Source organism: Furipterus horrens, unplaced genomic scaffold, assembly GCF_987537825.1.
Source record: "Furipterus horrens unplaced genomic scaffold, mFurHor1.1.pri manual_scaffold_31, whole genome shotgun sequence".
NCBI lineage: Eukaryota > Metazoa > Chordata > Mammalia > Chiroptera > Furipteridae > Furipterus > Furipterus horrens.
The window spans coordinates 810,058-822,345 of NW_028327201.1; positions in this window are offsets into that span (position 1 = coordinate 810,058).

Consider the following 12,288-nt stretch of genomic DNA (forward strand, 5'->3'; position numbering starts at 1 on the left):
TAAGGGACAAAGGCAAATGTTTCATCCCCTAAAACAAACCGTTGTCCATTTCATCACATGATCTCATCATGCCAAGCAAAATCTGAAAATATTGGTGGGGGGGCACTCGTCGTCGTCGGCAGCCGTCCGTCTCGAGAGACGATGGTGTAGCTTCTTAAGAGTCTATCTGCACCGCCGAGAATGGCTGTGCAGTCCGACTCGGGAGTGACATGGTATCTGTCTCCTCCCGTGTTGAATCGACATCTTGTGATGACGCTGAAGCTACAGAGCCTGGGCAGGGTAATATGGAGGGTCTGCTGTTGCCCATGCAGCAGACCCCCCCTCTCTTCGCAGCTGAAGGGTCCAAGGGAAAGACGGAGTCGATACAGCTTGGGTTCAGGTGCGCCGCAGGAGTTGCCGGTGTTGACTACAACGTCAAACCGCCTTAGGGACTCCGGCTCCGGATTTTCTGTCGGGGTTTACTCCCTTAGCCTTTCCCCTGAAGAGGTATGCCGCAAGGCAGCGGAGGTTTTTTGGAGTCAGAGTTTTCCTTCTCTGATGTACCCTGACTGGAAGATCGAACCAGCGACACTTAGCTCGCAGGCCGACGCTCAATCCACTGAGCTAAACCAGCCAGGGCACAATTCACCTGATTTTTTAACTGTGAGGGACACACTGTACCATATATATAGGTCTGCTTCTGTATCATAACTTTTAAAATATCTTGTGAAAACAGAAAACATACCATATGTGAAATGATGCTCCAAAACACCCTTACACATTATTGGGCTCAAATAATTTTAGTCAGTTGAAATTAACAGTGTTATTCTTTTCCTTTTCATTGAATATATTGGGGTGACACTGGTTAACAAAATTATACAGGTCTCAGGCGCACGGTTCTACAGCACATCATCTGTACACTGTATTGTGTGTTCACCACCCCAAGTCAAGTCTCCTTCCATCACCAGGTACCCTCTTTGCCCTCCTCCACCTCCCTAGACCTTCTCCCCCTTGGAAATCACACTGTTGTTGGTGTCCATGAGGTTTTTTCCTCTCTCCTATTTGCTCAGTCCCTCTACCCAGCCACCCAACCACCCCCAGACAGCTGTCATCCTGCTCTCCATCTATGACTCTGTCTCTATTTTGCTTGTTAGTTCAGTTTGTTCATTACATTCCACATAAGAGTGAAATCGTATGGTAATACTTAGAGATTAACATAAAAAACAACGTGAAAGAATCGAGTTGGAAATGCAGTCTCCAAACAACACATTATGGAACTTCAGATGTGTAGTTACACTCATTTCCATGTGATGATATGTCACTGCAGCCTATGGCTGTGAGATGAATTCACTTCCTATTTGCTTTTGAAAGTGTTTCTCCAGCAATAACTCTGTATAGCTGTGCCCTCTGCTGGATGGAAATGGGTACCACTTTGTGGAGCTGTGCAGAGATGTGGTGTGTTATAATTCCATCTATTTAGGCAGAAATTTTCATTACTTGAAGTCTGAGTAATATTTCATAAATTAGTTGGCTCCATCCCACGCCATTCCTCACTCATCTTTATAAGTTACCGGTAAAGAATCTCATCTACTGAAGATTCAAAATACTGTTAACGATTAGGTCAGTACTGTTTATCTGCTGATACTGACTTGTTACTTCCAAAAAAAGTACTCATGAATTAATATAATAACATAAATACAGATTAATCTTTTTGGAGTCTCCCGTGGTTCAAGAAAATGCATCATGAAACCTCTCATTAGAGTATTTAAGTTTGCAAATATCCAAAGAACCACAAGTATCATCCCATTTAATTTCATTGGGCCATTAAGCAAGTGTTCATTTCCAGGTGGTATGCTATGTTTCAAAGACACAGAACCAAATAAGGCATAGCCCCAGTTCTCAGGAGTTTTACCATGGAACAGAAGATGCTGAGAAGGAAATGGACAATTGTGGAGTAACACACGTCATGAACACTGGGCATAGCTCAGATGCCCCTTCATTGAAGGACTTGCTTCAGCCTCAGAAAGCCACCTCACCCAACACCATGCCCCCTTCCCGGGGCTCCTGTCCAGTGACTGCTGCCTATGAGAGAACAAAGGCCCTGACATCTCAGTCTAACTTGGACAACTGAGAAAGGCCATTTTAGCTCCTGAGATGCCTGCGGGTTCCACAGAGGCTGTTGTTAGGCCACATCCAAGTTCAACTCTTCTCTCTAGCTCAGTGCTTCTCAACTGGGGGTGATTTTGCAGCCCCCCTCCCCCAGCCGCATACTTGGCAATGTGGAAACAGTTCTGGTTGTCACAACTTGGGGAAGGAGAGTGGTGTGTGGGTGCTACTGACATCCAGAGGGTAGAGGACAGGGATGCTGCTAAACGTCCACAATTAGCAGCCCCACCGTAAAGCATTACCCATCTAGGTCAATATGCCAGCAGTTGAGAAATCCTGTCTACCCAGTCCTGCTTCTTTCATTTCCCTTTCATAGGTGTTGGCCCCGAGGTCATTCCTTAATAAACATCCTGCACACTAAATTCCGTTGTTGAGTCAGCGTTTGGAGGAACGGTTACAAAAGGATCTATAACAAGAACCCATTTTGGTTTTATATGTGTGTATATAAGCAAGAGAGTGGCATGTATGTGTTGAAATGTATTAGTATAACACAAACCTGGAAGGACATACTCTAAAGATGAAGAGCCGGTATTTTACAGTAATGGGACTGTGTCTTGTTTCCTTTTGTGCTTAAGTGCCTGGTTTCTGAGATTTGTGTATTTCTTCTTGTGATCTGTTCTGTGCAGAGAGCACATGTTACTTTTGCAACTTGGGGAGGGAAAGTGGGGTAATTGCAAAGAAAGAGGGCATGGCCAATAGTATCAAACATTGCAGAGAGGCCAAATAATGCCAGATAATAGCTAGGAAGAAGCCAGCAGAGAGCCTCGGGGAGGTGGCTGTAGAAGGCGAGGGAATCAAAGTAGGTCGTTTTCTACAGCAGTAGGACCACAAAGAGAAGTTGAAGAATAGAAGAGTAAGGTGCAGGAGATGAAAAGTCGACCAAACCGATTGCCAAGATCAGAGCCTGGACGAGATTGATGCAGACGCAAAAGGGGCTGGGGAGAAGACATGTGCTGATGTAAGACAGAGGTGTGTAATTGGGCAAGGTGCGTGTGAGGGCGTGGGTTTGGATGCCAAGAACACAAGAATGGATTGGCCCAGGCAGAAGCCAAGAGCCCTCTTCTTCTAAAACAAGACGCACGGTCATTACGGAGTTCAGATGGCAACACATTTTGAAGTGATAAATTCTGCAACTGGTCATCTTCAATTTTTCAGTAGGAGGTGAGGTCGTCCACTGAAAGAGCGTCTGGGTGGCGGGACAGGAGTTTGCCAGGAAGGTGAAACGGAAGGGAAACGAGCGACCCAAAGCCCTGCCTGAGAGGGCATGCTCCTAGGAAACTTACCTTTCCTTTACCCAGTTTCAAAGTAAAATCTCAGGAGTGTTAGCACTACCGACATCACCGAGGCCAGGGAACGGGCTCCCAACCAGCGCTTCTCTACAACACTCAGGTGGCAGAGGGCTCCCGGAGGGCTCTAAAAGGCCCACCTGGCAGGATCAGCCACACCTGTACATCTCCACGGGGCTTTTGGGCACTCAGTATCACAGTCTGGGATTATTCTGTGCTACTTCCTGCTTTAGGGAACGGTGTCTGAAGATTTCCTTGCCTTGCCGTGGGGTTTCAAGAAGCTGTACAACCTCTCGCCGGGTCTTCTGGCATATCTCAATCTGATCTCCAGCTGCTGGGACTTCTCCAGAGTATAAAAAAGAGGGCATGTCATGCTGCAGCTGGAGCCTCGTTTTCTCCTAGCTCTCCCGGACACACCTGTCCACCCCCAGGACACGCTGATATGAGATCATTGTTAGCATATGGTCTTAATAGAGCGTGGAATTTTTAGGTGCTTTGTTAAAAGAAATGGTTCTCAACTGGGAGTAATTTTGCCTCCATGCCAAGGGGAGATTCGGCCATTTTGCTGAACATCCTACAATGCACAGGGCAGCTTCCACAACGAAGAATGATCTGTCCCCAAATGTCAATAGTGCTGAGGGTGAGAAACCCTGCTTTAAAGAGTTCCTTATCTGCAAGGACCTTTTCTTTTTTAAAATCCTCACTCCAGGATATGTTTTTAGTGATGAGAGAGGGAGACGGAGAAGGAGAGGGAGAGGGAGAGAAGGAGAGAGATTGATTGGTTGCCTCCTGTATGCACCCCGACCAGGAATCAAATCTGCAACCTATTGGTGCAGGGGAGACACTCCATCAACTGGGCCACCCAGCCAGGGCTGCAAGGACCTTTTTAAAGTCTTCCTAAAACCCATATAAGGGTTATTTTTAATTTGAAATTAGTGTCTAAAATAAATCAAAGAAAATGCCAGATGAGAGTGACGAATGGTAGGATTTATAAATGTCCACAAGATGGCACTGAAACACAGACGAAAATTCAATCTTCTCCAGCCTCCATTTCAGAATGCAGTTTCTCACTCACCCTGGTCAGCTTTCTAGGGTAACAAAAGCCCATCCTTTTTCTAAAGGGCTTGTCACTTTTTTGTGCCTAGTGTTCCCTACCACCAGTATTTTCATGCAAGTGAATTAAAATGATTAATGACTAAAACTTAGCCTGGAACATAAAAAGAACAGGGCCACCTACTCGATCAGCTACAGAATTTGCGGGAGAATCTGCTAGCTTCTTGCCTTCTTTTTAGCTTAACATTTAGCTGGACACCTGGCTAGCAGACATTTCCAAGACTCCAGTACCCTTAGGATGGTCAAGTGACAAAGCTCTGGCCACAAGTGGGATTTAAGCAGAAGTGTTGTTGGAGACTTCTGGGTAATACCCTTAAAGAAGTGGTTCTCAACGGGGGGGGGTGACTTTGCCCCTAGGGGACATTTGGCCATGCCTGGGACATCTTTAATGGTCACAACTGGAGGATGCTAGTAACCTGTAGTGGGTAGAGCCCAGGGATGCTGCTAAATATCCTACAATGCACAGGACAGCCCCCCAAACACAGAATTACCCAGCTTCCAATGTAAATTGTGCCCCGGTGGGAAAATGCTACCTCAGAGGAACAGGGCATGCCACGGCTTCCCATACCTCTCTTCCCACTGGCTGTGACGGTACAGTGGTGCACCATCTTGGTCCATGTGGGCCAAGGCAACAAATCAGGGAGCATGAAGCTACAAGATAGGTGGCATCTGAGTCCCTGAGCCAGTGAATCTACCTTACCACTCTGAACACCTTCCACCCAGAGACAGAATATATACACACACACTCATGGCACTATAGTCCACATACTCGTAGTACTCCAGTAACTGCTCTACCTCAAACATATCTACTCTAGACCTGTCTGTTCTGCCTTACCCAGGAGGCCCTTGGCATTTTCTCCCTCCTACTTACCCCTATTTTTCTCATGGTCCTTCTCCCCTGATGTGGCCTCTTCCCTAAGGCAGATATTTCAACAGCCCCCAACTGATTTATCAGCCTCACTCCATACCTGACCTTTCCCAGAAGATACTACACTCCTAACCACTCCCCATACACCCCCACCTCCACCCCCATTCTATCCATAGATATTTCATTTTACCCCACATTCATTTCTTAAACAGAGCAAAACTACTAAAAAATGTCAGTATCATGAAAGAGCAATAAAAAAATCTGGGGAACTGTTCTAGATTGCAGGAGACTAAAAGATGGCAAAACGAAATATATGGATTGTGGATAGGGTAGAAACGAGTGGCAGTAGAGGCCATTATGGGATAGTTAAGGAAAATTGAATATGAATTGCATGTGGAAGAATGTCCTTGTTCCTAGGAGATGCATACTGAAGTATTTAAGATTGAATATCATGGTGTCTGCAACCAACTTCCGAATGGTTCAGCAAAATAAGGATTATTTTATATAATAACTACATATTCATAAGTTTAGTCAGTTGGGTGCTAGATAGATTTTAGATAAAGCAAGATGGCAAAACATTAATAATGGGTAAAACTGGATAAAGGGTCTATGAGTACTCATTGTACTGATTTTCCTTTGGGTTTTATTTTTTCCCAAAATATAAAGGGCTAATAGAACATCACTTGAAGAATGTTTTTCATAATACACGTGCTTCTGCTGTAGTCCAAAACCAAGGAATCAAGACTTTTCCTGGGTGGGACTTGGGAATCTGCATTTTAAAAGTCCTAGCGCCCCAAGTAAGAAACACGCCTGTGAAACTGCATCTCAGACCCGCCTCTGCCTCCTCTGGTCCTGGATTTCCTTCAGAACTTAAACCTTGACACTAGTTATTTTTGACAATGTTGAAAGCAGGTGCAGCTAGGGATTGGGGGTGGTGAGAAGAGCAGTGAACTGAGGATATGTTCGGGAGCACTCCAGTATTTTAAGATGGGCAGACAAGGAGAATTCCATGAGACATCAACAAGGAAGGGCCAGGGAAGTAAGATGGTAGAAATGCCAGGAGTGCACGTATATACTTCAAAAGAGGATAGAGATAGATGACAAGGCATTCTAGGTGCGCCTGCTCTAGAAGTTGCATCAGGATGAGGAAAACTAAGTTGTTACATCAGTTCAGAAATGGGTCATTTGATGCCAGAGTAGATTTTCTTGGCCAGCCCTCTCTTCCTTCCAGTTGCCAGTATGTGCCGTGGGACTGGCTGACAGAGCCACCTGATATCTCAGACGGGAGAAATTTCTTTTCCAAAAAAAGCAAGGTCTCTGGGAGAGAGATGCTATCAAGCCCCAGAGAGAAAGTTTAGCAGTTAAGGGGGGTTTCCTTTGCTTCTTCCTCCTGCTGAATTCTGGGACGGGATTTATAGTTCTTGGGAGGCAGTGTACAAAACCACCTCAGAGTCACAGAAAATACTCCTGTTTGACATTTGAGAGTGAAGCGGTTGGGGATCATGGAGCCTGGAATCTACGGCTCCTAGAATTGGGTGGTAGTGAGAGTGTTAAATACAAGCTGTGAGACTTGACGAAGGGAAGTAAAAACCTACCACTCCTTCACCAATTGACTCCATCACAGCTGGGGTTTTACAGCCCCAGTCATAAGGGGCACCCTTTCTCGCTCTTACTTGCCCCGCTAAGACGTGTGTGGACCCAGGTATGGATAAATCCTCTTCACTTTCAGTGGAGCTCAGTGAGGCATTTTTAAAAATGTAAAATGAAAGAAGGATACAAACAGAAGTTAACAAAGGAAGTAAAGAACAGTTGGTCAGGACAACGGTCCATTTGATCCATTCTTCCCATAGCAGACGGAGCAACTGCTCCAGAACACAAATCTCACCCTGAAAATGCCAGGCTCAGACCTTTTAAGTGGTTTTCCATTGACCTCAGAAAAGAGTCCAAAATTGTAAATGACACACAAGGCCTTTCTGATACTAGCTGACGTTTGGCTTTGTCACCCATCACTTCTCTTCACACACTCTACACTCCAGTTACCACTTTTGTATCTGTATGGCCACTGAAATCAAGCACAGTAGTTAAGAGTACAGACTCCAGAATCAGGCTACCAGGCCTTAATCTCAGACGTGAGCAAGACTCTGATCCTCTCTGCCTTCATTTCTTCAGTGACAAAACGAGGCTACCAACAGAGGTGCTTTAAGGATCAGATAAGAGGCCTGCCACAAAGTCAGCACACAATATATGTTAGCTGTTCCTCAACAAACAATGATTGGCTGACTGCCTGTCACGTCCATTTATCACATGCTACTTCTCACCTAGAGGAAAGGCAGACATGTAAACAGGACATTATCATACGTTGTGATCAAAGTGAGGATAGAGCTGTGTGAGCCAGAGGGAATAACTCGTGGGTTTCCTCCCTCGCACCCTTCCCTCAGCTACATTCATCAAAGGTGTTACTTCAAATTCAACTTTTAGCCAGGCCCTGAGGCTTGAGAAAAGTAAATAATTTCCAATTTAATGCTGGCATTAGAACTTTAGGCACTGGCATAGTCCTACTGCCTGTTAAAATATCAAAATACTTTCATATTGCTTAGCAAATGCCCTGAGCACCTGAAGTGTTCTGGCTCTCGGGAGCACTGACTGGACACCATCAGCGTCCACCCTCGTTCCCCCTATGGCACATGTGTGGCAGCTTGTCCGACACTGTTCTTTTGCTCTCATACCCCACCCCGATGGTAGCAACTCTAGGCACTGTGAGCAAATGGGAATTACCAGTTTGTTCAAGCCAGCATTCATTTGGATATCACCTTGGCTTGCACTTGGGGATACCGCCTGCTCTATGAGTCCTAGGAGCTGTCTCTGTTTGCTTGTTGAGACGCCTGTTGTCTTAGGATAGCTTTTGGCCTTCTTTTGGGCCATGGCCTATGCCTGCAATACTCTTTGGAAACCTGTGCCTATCCACCAGCCTGGCTTCCTTCTAGCCATCTATCTACCCCACGTGAGAGGTTTCTGTTGCCTCCTAAAGGCACCCAATCCATTCTGTCGGTATTACCAGCTCTACGTACGCTAGGACTTATCATGACATGTGGCATTAGGAACATGTCCTGGTATCTATGAAAGAATACAAAGTGAGAGATTTGGAACCAGAGCTATCTGTCCTTGAATCCCAGCTCTACCATTTCTTAACTCTCTGAACTTGAGCAGGGTATTCAGCTTCTCTGGGCCTCAGTTGCCTCACCTGCAAAATCAGATAATACTAATATGTACTTCATAGGGCTTTGGGGAAAATTAAAAGACATAGTAGTGAAAAGCACTTAGAAGAATGCCTGGTACATAGGAAAAGCTCAGTAAATGTTATTATTGCTATTGTTACTATTCTTATTATTTTATATCGAAGCTTTAATGGGCACATTGAGCATATTTTCAAATAGTTTTACCTTGCTTGCCTTTTCGAGTGGCTCAACACCTCCACAAATGTAGGTACGAAAGACATTGATTAGCATGCCAATTTCCAAGGGGAAGAAACTGATGCTCAGCTATATTAAGGGATTAAGTGACATTAAGTGGCAGTGGTGAATGACACATTTTTGACTCCCTATTTTCTGTCATTTTCCCCACCTGGGAACACTGAAATAGGTGGATCATTATTTATTCAATAAAAATTTATTAAATGGCTACTATGTACCAGATATTGCGCTAAGCACCGAGGATACAGTAGTGAGCAAGACTGACATTCTAGTGGGAATAAACAGTCAATAACCAAACAAATAAGAATATAAATGACATATCAATTGGTATGATGAAAATAAAACAGGGTGATGTTTAAAGAATAACTGTGAGAGTTCGGTGAAGGAAGGAAGGCTTTTCTGAGGAGGAGACTTTCATGACAAGAAGACAAGCTGGAACCCTTTTCTTTTCTTTTCTTTTCCTTTTTTTTTCTGTGTGGTTGCCTCTCACTCGCGCCCGCAACTGGGGACCTGATGTGCAACCTGGTAATGTTCCCTGACTGGGAATCGAACCAGCAACACTTGATTCTCAGGCCGATGCTCAATCCACTGAGCCACAGCAGCCAGGGCTTGGAACCCTTTTCACATTTGATATGTGACTGGGATCTGGGAGGGAAGTTCTCACAGAAAGGAACTTCCTGCTCTGGGCCTCCACAGACAAGTGGAAGAAGCAGGAGGGAGGGCTGCAAGTTAAGGGTGGCTCAGGGCCTAAAGTCAGAATTAGAGACTTTCTGGAGAAGCACAAAAGCAAAGAAACTTGTGAATAGTGCAAGGCATTTTCCTTACAAGTATTTATTAAGTCTATATTTTTCAATTAACTTTACTGAGATATAATTTAGATAGAATAATGTTCAGATAGAATAATGTTTACTAATTTCAAGTGTATAGTTTGCTGAGCCTTGAGAAATGTACACATAAACCTGCACTAACCACCCCCCTCTGTTATTATCAAGGTGCATAGATGACATTTCCATAACCCTAAAACATTCCCTTGTGAATCTTTGCAGTCAATTATTGTGAGGTATTTTGTATAATGTCCCTCGATTTGAGTTTACCGAATCATTTTCATGATTACGCCGGAGTCATGCTTTTTTTTTTTTTTTTTTTTTTTTTTTGCAAAACTGCCATAGAGGTAATGTGCCCTTCTCTTGACATCATGTCTGGAGGTAGGTGGTGTCAATGTCTTTACTGGCAATGTTAACCTTGATCACCTAATTAAAATGTGACTGATGGGGTTTATCTATTGTAGTTACTCCTTTTCCCTTTGTAATTAATAAATATTTTGTGGGAGGAGTGATATCCCATAAAGATTTACACTGGCATTGTATGAGACCTATGTGTTGAATTAGAGAATATTGTTTTGTTTTATTTAGTTATAGTAGAAGCATAGTCTGTTTCTGTATTTATCAGCTTTCCTCTATTTTCCTCGTTCATGTTTTATGGCTTTGTTTTTTAATAAACACGGGTTCTGAATGAATAGGAAAACAGTGTGAGAAGAATGGAAAGAAACATAGAGAAGCAAACTTGGATTTGAATACCAACTCTCCCACTTACTGATCACATGACCTTGCAAAAGTCTTTTAAACCTAAGCCTCTAGTTTCTCATCGGTAAAAATGGCTAATAACAAACCACGTCAAAGGTTTTAGGAAGAATTATAGCACTTAGTAGTGTCTGGCACTCAGTAAGTGCTCTGTAAATGCCATTTCTTGCCTTCCTTAATATGCCAGTGTTTAATATTGTCATTGTCTTTCTCTGACTGGGTGGCTCTAGGATATAGAAACACAATCAATTTTTAGATGTTTTTCATGTTCTGACAGCACAAAGACTTTAGTGCAGGGGTAGTGCTCAACCTTTTACATGTTTCTGAGTCGCTGGGGAGAAAGAATCTGGAACTGTTTTAGTTGATGGCAAATTCTTACACCTCACTAGTATTTTCTATCTTATACTTCTGCAAAGTTCACTTATTACTTCTGGTATTAGGGGACGTGATTTTCATGGATGTACAAATATATATCATTTGCAAAAGTAGCATTTTTATTTGTCTTTTTTCCGTATTAGAACTATTTTAAAGCAGAATTTTGAAAGGTCGATTTTGTGTTGTCCCTGTTTTCAAGCACAATTAATGCAATATGAGCTTTGTTGGGAAGATGTACTCCTATGTTCAGCAAGAGAGGAAACACTACAGACATCCTTCTCCTTCTCCCTGATATTTGTAAGGTTTCAGTGAAACTTTGATTTCTCTGCTTTTTCCTTGCTCCAAGTTTTATTTCCCCTTTCCTAAACTTGTTTGATTTGTTCCCTACGTTCTTTAAGCAGGAGCCAATGTATTGGCTTCTTTTGTACTGATACACGTTTTTAGGACAAGACGTTCTCTAAGTACTGCCTTGGCAATATAATGCCTACCCATTTTTGCTTTTGCCTCAAGTTCCATTATGGTTTGGCATGGCACTGTTACTGTATCTTCTGTATCACAATCAAGGAATTTTTTGCATTAATTTTTTATTGAATTTGTTGGGGTGACATTGGTTAATAAAATTACAATCTATAGGTTTCAGGCGTACAGTTCTATAATAAGCCTTCTGTATATTGTATTGTGTGTTCACCACCCCTAGTCATATCTCCTTCTGTTAGGGATAAAGAAGCAAGCCAGTGACTCTCAAACCAGCAGGAGAAAATTAACAGATGAATCATGGAAAAGGGGCGAGGGAACGACATTCTGCAGCTCCTCACACATATCTCTGGGCTCAAAAGGAGAAAGACTGTTGTCACCAAACACAGAGAAATGGGAAGATGTAGCTAGATAACTTGGCAAGTACAGTAAGTTGGACATAGACCTATAACTAGATTACCCTTAGTTAATCACACCCTGAGTTAAGTAGTTAATCACATTAGAATAGATTGTGAACCCGGATTAACCAGTAGTGGAGAAACCGGGGAGAAGGAGAGGGGAGGAGAGCTCATCGCCTTAGTATAAAACCAGTTTACTTTGTCTACTTTGCGCGCACATGCTCCTGGCTGGTGGTGCGCCCAGCTCCGCAGACTCACGAATAAATGCCTCGCTTTGCTGCTCAAGTCCTGTGTACCAGTGATTTATTGTGAGCGTTTCTCACCCTTCCATCACCATTTTTCTCCCCTTTATCCTCTGCCTCCCCCAATTCCTTTTCCCTTTGGTAATCACCATACTGTTGTCTATGTCTATGAGGTGGGTCTTTTTTTCCTTTTTCTTTTTTGGCTTAATTTCTTCACCTTTTCCACACAGCCTCTCAACCTCCCTCCCTTGTGACAGTTGTCAGTCTGTTCTCTACCTGTTTTGTTTGTTTATTTTGTTCATTAGATTCCACATATGAGTGAAATCATATGGTACTT